The sequence below is a fragment of the Podarcis melisellensis genome, assembly GCF_964234715.1.
Source record: "Podarcis melisellensis genome assembly, chromosome: Z".
Lineage (NCBI taxonomy): Eukaryota > Metazoa > Chordata > Lepidosauria > Squamata > Lacertidae > Podarcis > Podarcis melisellensis.
Window position 1 is genome coordinate 21,036,757 of NC_138547.1, and position 7,380 is coordinate 21,044,136.

Here is a 7,380-nt window from a genome sequence, read left to right on the forward strand (position 1 = left end):
CAGATACTTGCCAGATCATTTTACCAATTGTGTGAGAAGTTTATCTATTTACAGGATTCAAAAGATTGCACATGAAAAGAACTATTAGAAAAGGTTTTACCAAGATACTTTCTTCCTCTGCAGAGAAGATATTTGGGGTCTTTAAGAGAGTCAGATGACTTCCAGATTGCTCTGTGAACTCAAATAGAGTGTATTCCTCCCCCCCAAAAAAAATATTTCCTAATTTTTAAGGGATAAGGATTGGTTTTCTGTGAAGTGTGTGTCCACTATGTGTGCCTAAAATCCGTTTAACAGTTGGCCAGCATGGTTCTCTCTTCAAAGGCCCTACTTCGTTGTTCACTGAACAGCTTTCCAGAAACAAAACAATTAACCTCTTGTTCCTCTGCTACCCAAACCAAAATGATGCCAAAGGGTGCCTAAGTGAGTCTGAATCTATTCTTCAAGTAATCCCTGCTTTTCCTCCTCTCTCCCTTGTTTCCTGTTATCTCTTCCACAGTCCCAGTTTCGAATCTCAGGGCAGGATTCTGCACCTCCTGCCAAGGTTATTCTGAAAACAGTCTTCTAGTGTCTGAGGGTGCCACAGAAAGCTATTTTTACCTCTTCAACACACTTTGTATTTTCAAAGGATATCATTTCCTGGTCTTCCATTTCCTGGTCCTTCCATGCTGAGCCTTGACAGAAAGAGATGCTACAAATAAAAGCATCATTGCTGCTCTGTAAATAATGGCTTTAGCCAAGCATGGGGAACCTCTGGCAAACCAGCAATTGCTGGCCACGAGGCTTTCCAAGGCATGAGGCAAATATCTACAACACCTAGCGTAGGTATTTACAAAGGTATTCAAAAACTCATTTATTACCCCCTCCCTCACTTTCAAAGCCAATACATCCCAGTTTCTTCAACAACCAATTGCTGTTTCAACAGTTGTGACAGGGAGCAATAGGACAGCCCCGTGCAGGGCCAGCCTGAAACATTTTGGCACCTGAGGAAAACTGCAAAATGGCGGTCCCCCTGGGACAAAGAAGACCTACATTGGCAAAAAGGGGGAGAATCAAATCAACCAGGTTGAAGTGGGAATCAAAGCCTGTTAAGGGGTTGAAAGGGGGTGAAAGGGGCCCACCCTGAATCATGCTGGTTGGGTGCCCAGCCCAGAAGACCCTAGAAGGCAGCCCTATTCTCCTAGAGAACGTGCAACATAAGCAAAAATATGTACATGATTGCATCTTGTTATGTTTCTATGCCTCAAAATTTAAGCATCTGATTTTAAAAAATGAATGATCGGGATGAGATGACAACTTTATTTATGTGTTGCTCCCACTGATCAGCATTGGCCAGGTAAAGAATGGGCAGGCACAGACATTGGCTGTCAATAAGTGCTTTAAAAAACAGGACATCCCCCTATCAGAGTGTGCCTGTTTAGCAATGAATATAGGAAACCATGACTACAGCTCCCTCACAGAAATTAAATATTAATGCATCTTCAAGCAACTTGTGGCAGTGGCACCATGAAAAAGATAGGGTTGCCATACGTCTGATATTTCCTGGACATAGCCGGAATATGGTATTGAAAACAGTATCCCGGCAGAAATCGCTTGAGAGTCTGGGAAAATCCAGGCATATGGCATCCCATGTCAGAAGTCTAGATTTTGGTGAATTTCCTTAAAAATAGCACAAAAACTCAAATTTTGGGCAAAACTAAAACAAAACAAACCTCTAACAACTTTGGCAGCAAGAACTTTTGTGTCCGGATTTTCACTTTTTGCAGCGCTTTTTCCCCCTAAAAACATTTTTAGGGGTACTCTCATTTTGACTCAATAAAATCACAATTTTATAGTTCAAATTGGCAAAAATAAATACAGTAAATGGACAAAAGTACAAAGATTCACAAAATGTTTAGGGGTATAAGTACCCCTGCGCGCGCCCCCCCCCAGAAAAAGCACTGCCTTTTTGAAATATGACAACCCTAAAATAAACCCTTACTAAAGACACATGAGTTTCTTTTTAGACCAGTGATTCCCAAAGTGGGTGGTACTGCCCTGGGTGCAGTAGGATTACCTACCACCCCCTGCTAAGAGACAAGGGGGTGGCAGGGATAGTGGAGGGACGTTGGGGCAGTTGGGAGTCGTTGGAGTGCAAATGATTATCAGACCTTGAAATCCTGGTATCACTGGTTGAAGTTTAGCAGTTTTGTTGACTTAAACTAAATAGTTTTATTTTTATTTTGAATAAACATGCAATTCTGCTACTCTGAATAATTCTTTTTATAGAGTAGAGGGTACTCTGGGTGGGTTTATGGAACCAAGGGTGGGGGTGCCCCAAAAGTTTGGGAACCGCTATTCTAGGCTGCTTTTCCTGCCCGGTCTTTTGCTTTCTTGACAAATCAGGGCCTGTCAAAGAAATGGCTTTAAATTTCATAGTGGTAATGAAATCCTTTTTGTAAACCCCTTCACCACAGACCAGCGAAAGCTGCATTAATTCAAAATGAAAAGCTGGTCTTCACCTTTCTCTCTGCAGCCCAATATGCTTGACTGGGGGGCCCAGGTAAGCTCCTCTCCTCATAATCACAGGTCACAGTGCACACACACCATTAGAATAGCAATGCCCTTCAACTTTGAGGTGGCCCAGCTCCCTCAAATATTTTATTGTCAAGGGGATGGACCCCTTAGCCCCTAGGAGTTGGCTCTGTGATGCTTGATAATATTCTCTCAACAGACGTTGATTTTCTCTCTCAGCCAGCTAGTTCCCATTACACTCCTTCCAGCACCTTTCCTATTTCCATTTTTTAATTTGATTATGGCCATTTTGTCTGAGAGTGAAGTTGGTGTTGTTCCATTTCCTCAAGTCTCTCTTCATTTGTCGCCACAGGGGCTCGTAATCACGGACATATCATTTGCTGAGGTTTCTGGTTATTTGAACCCCTATGTACCTGATTTTTTTATATTTAATTTTTTATTAGAAATTTAAACAAACATATTATCGAAAAACATATCATTCTTCATTTTTTAACCATTTCCCTCCCTCCCCCCACCCTCCCATACAAGACCCACACCCCCACCCCGCCTGACTTCCCTCAGTTCCAATCTTTGGTTTCTCTGTGAATGCTATTCTCTGCATGTTACAAAGTTGTATAGATCCTTAAATTATCTAACTGATTATTATCAATAAAGAGTTTGTAAAGTTTATTCAAAACCTGCCAAGGAGTCCAGTTCACTTTGTTGCGTCTTCAAATACTTTGTAAAGGGTTCCCATTCATGTTTGAAGTCACAGTTATCCTTGTCCCGTAGCTTATATGTCAATTTTGCCAGTTCTGCATAGTCCATCAATTTTTCTTGCCATGATTCTTTAGTTGGGGTTTCTTCAGTCTTCCATCCTTGTGCTATTAAAAATCTTACGGCCGTTGTCACATACATGAAGATGTTTTTCAACTTTTTTGGCAGGTCTTTCCCTACAATCCCTAACAAAAATGCTTCAGGTTTTTAAACAAATGTTAAGTGGAACATTTTCTTCAATTCATTGTATATCATTTCCCAAATTTTTTTAATTACATTACAATCCCACCACATATGATAAAATGTCCCCTCCTTTTCCTAACACTTCCAACATATATTTGAACTAATTTTGTACATTTTCCCTAACTGCACTGGTGTCATAAACCATCTATACATCCTCTTCATATAATTCTCCTTCAACAGGGAATAGTCTGTAAATTTTTCCATAACTTTTCCCAATCTTCCATCATAATATTATGGCCTACATCTTGTGCCCATTTAATCATGACTGATTTTACCTCTTCATCTTTCGTCTCCCATTCTAATAGTATGCTGTATGCCGCCTTCAATAATTTCACTTTCCCTTCAATCACTTCCGTTTGGAACCTAGATCTTGTATAGCTAAATCCTTTCTTACTGTCTTCTTTATACATTTTGTATACATTGGTACCTCGAGTTACATATGCTTCAGGTTACATACGCTTCAGGTTACAGACTCCGCTAACCCAGAAATAGTACCTTGGGTTAAGAACTTTGCTTCAGGAGGAGAACAGAAATCGTGCTCTGGCAGCGCGGCAGCAGCAGGAGGCCCCATTAGTTAAGTGGTGCTTCAGGTTAAGAACAGTTTCAGAACGGACCTCCGGAACGAATTAAGTACTTAACCCGAGGTACCACTGTAATTGTCAATAGTCCAACCAACTTTGAAAATGATCTTTGATCTCATCGTAATCTCTTAATTTCCATTTTCCGTCATGATCCTTTAATAGATCAACATATGTGAGCCATTTTCCTTTCTTTCCGAGTGGTTTGAGCAGTAATGCTTCATATGGTGAAAGCCACCAAGGGGTCTTTTGTTCCAATAAATCTTTATATCTCTCCCATACTCTCATTAATGATTTCCTAATTATATGGTTATAAAAACTTCTGTGGACCTTTCCTTTCCCATACCATAGATATATCCATGCCAGCCAAATCTATTGTCATGTCCTTCTAATTCTAATGCCTCTTGCTTATCCAACCTCATCTAGTCCCTGACCCATACCAGATAAGCAGATTCATAATACAATTTAAGGTCTGGGAGGGCAAACCCGCCTCTATCCTTTATATCTGTAAGTATTTTATGTTTTGTCTTTGGCCTTTTGCTCTCCCCCCCCCCCCCCGATAAATTTTGAGATCTCTTTCTGCCATTTTTTAAAACATTCATCTTTCAGGATGACTGGTATTGATTGAAAAAGAAATAGCATTTTTGGCAACACATTCATTTTAATCGCCGATATTTTGCCTAACATTGAGAGATTCATTCTGCTCCAAATTTCTAGATTTCTTTTTACCTCAAGCCATTTTTTTTCATAGTTATTTTTAAATAGATTTATATTTCTTGATGTTAACCAAATCCCTAAATACTTAACCTTCTATGGACTTCAATCTCAATGTTTTGTTCTAACTCTGCCTAGGTATCTGAAATTAGTGAAGCAGAGTTCTATCTTTGTGATGTTGGTGAAATCCTTTTGGGTATGCAAGACGTGTATGTGTATTGTTATGTATTAAAGTTCTCACCCTGGCCACCAGGAGTATTGTGTAGATAGTTTTCACTCAGGTCCACGTCAGTTATTTTAGGCGGGAAATCCTGGGTTGTTGTTGCTACAATGTTGACAGCCGGCTGCCTATAAAAGCAGACCGGCTGAACTGTTTGCTGTTCAGTTCTGTTCTGGCCTCTGAAGAAACAAGAGCTGTTTGAAGAATCGCCGTGTCGTCTGATATGTTCACCCACAACTTAACATTGGTGATGAGGATGGGATGGATGGACATCAGAGCACAGCCAGATGCGGCCACCCTCTGAGCTGAGCTGAATCACTGAACTGAATCACTGAGTGAAATCACTGAACAGAATCAATTCAGAGCTGACTGTTCTGGCTAGAACACGGTGTTCCACCCATCGTCTCCACCTCGGCATCGGAATCATGGCTTCACTCATGCCTCTACCACCATTTGCGCCAGCCTCTGAATCATGGGACTCCTACCTCGCTTGGTTCGACTGCTACCTCCAAGCCAATGAGTTGACAGAAGTATCACAGGAGCGGAAGCAGGGCCTATTCCTCAGCCTCTGTGCGCCTGAGGTGTTTGAGACAGCCCGAGCATTGGTTGCACCTGTAGCAGTCCAGGCAGCACCATGGGACACGATTCAAGAGAAGCTCTGCAACCACTACGCACCAAAGCCGTCCAAGATTGTTGCCTGCCATGCGTTCTACCACCGGAACCAGGCAGAGTGGGAGTTAACAACTACACCACCGCCTCCGACAGGCTGCAATGCACTGCAAGTTCCGAGACTTAGACGATGCCCTGATGCATCAAATCGTCTGCGGGGTCCGGGACATCCGTCTGCTACGGCGTCTCCTCGCCAAGCCAGACCTCACGCTGCAGAAAGCCATTGAGGACGCCGTGGCCTCAGAAGCTGCTGAACTCTGCCCAGGAAATCCGCAAGGCCACCCGGACTCTGGCACTGGCCCTCGGCGATCCAGCAGAGTTTCCAAGCGCCCAACTTATTTAAAGGACTATGTTCACTGGACAATAATAATAAGGGTATTGCTGTATGTAATGGAACCGCTATGATTGTAACTAATGCCTTATCTCGGTGGGGAGGGGTGTTATGTATTGAAGTTCTCACGCTGGCCACCAGGAGTATTGTGTAGATAGTTTTCACTCAGGTCCACATCAGTTATTTTAGGTGGGAAATCCTGGGTTGCTGCTACAATGTTGACAGCCGGCTGCCTATAAAAGCAGGCCGGCAGAGCTGTTTGCTGTTTAGTTCTGTTCTGGCCTCTGAATAAACAAGAACTGTTTGAAGAATCGCTGTGTCGTCTGATATGTTCACCCACAACTTAACGTGTGTGTTTTGAAGCACGTAGCCTCAGATTTTGCAAAGTTTACTTGTAGGCCCGACAACATTGTGAATATCTTGAGTTCTTTAGTTAGGGTGGTTGCTGTGTTTATGGGGTCTGGGGTTTGTTATTTTAATAAATTTTATTTTTTGCATTTTCTATTTTACATAAATGAGTTAAAAACATAAATATATAATCTGCATTGACTTTCCTCCCCCACCCTTTTGGATCTTAATATAATGTTTTCCCCCTCTGCATCTCTTTCGTAACTATTCTTATAAATCCTTTTCTATCCTGTTCAAATTTTTACTACAGGTTTTCTGTCAATCCTACCAATGTACGGTATGTATCTGTTTACTATAGTTTTTGCAGTAAATTATAAACTTTCCCCAATCTTTATTAAAGACCTCCTCTTCTTGTTTTCAGTTTCTTCCTATGCCATCTCTGCATAGTTCATCAGTTTTGCCTGCTGTTCTTCTTTGGTCAGAGTTGTACCATCTTTCCATTTCTGGGCTAAGAGAGCCCGTGAAGCAGTGGTCACATGCATAAATAGTTTTGTCTGGTCCTTCAGGATCTCTGGTCCCATAACGCAGGCTGAGACCCTACCTGCCCGCGGACTGTCTCGCCAGAGTGGTGCATGCTCTAGTTATCTCCCGCTTGGACTACTGCAATGCGCTCTACGTGGGGCTACCTTTGAAGGTGACTCGGAAACTACAACTAATGCAGAATGCAGCAGCTAGACTGGGGACGGCCGCCGAGACCACATAACACCGGTCTTGAAAGACCTACATTGGCTCCCAGTACGTTTGCGAGCACAATTCAAAGTGCTGGTGTTCACCTTTAAAGCCCTAAACGGCCTCAGCCCAGTATACCTGAAGGAGCGTCTCCACCCCCATCGTTCTGCCCAGACGCTGAGGTCCAGCGCCGAGGGCCTTCTGGCGGTTCCCTCATTGCGAGAAGCAAAGCTACAGGGAACCAGGCAGAGGGCCTTCTCAGTAGTGGCGCCTGCCCTGTG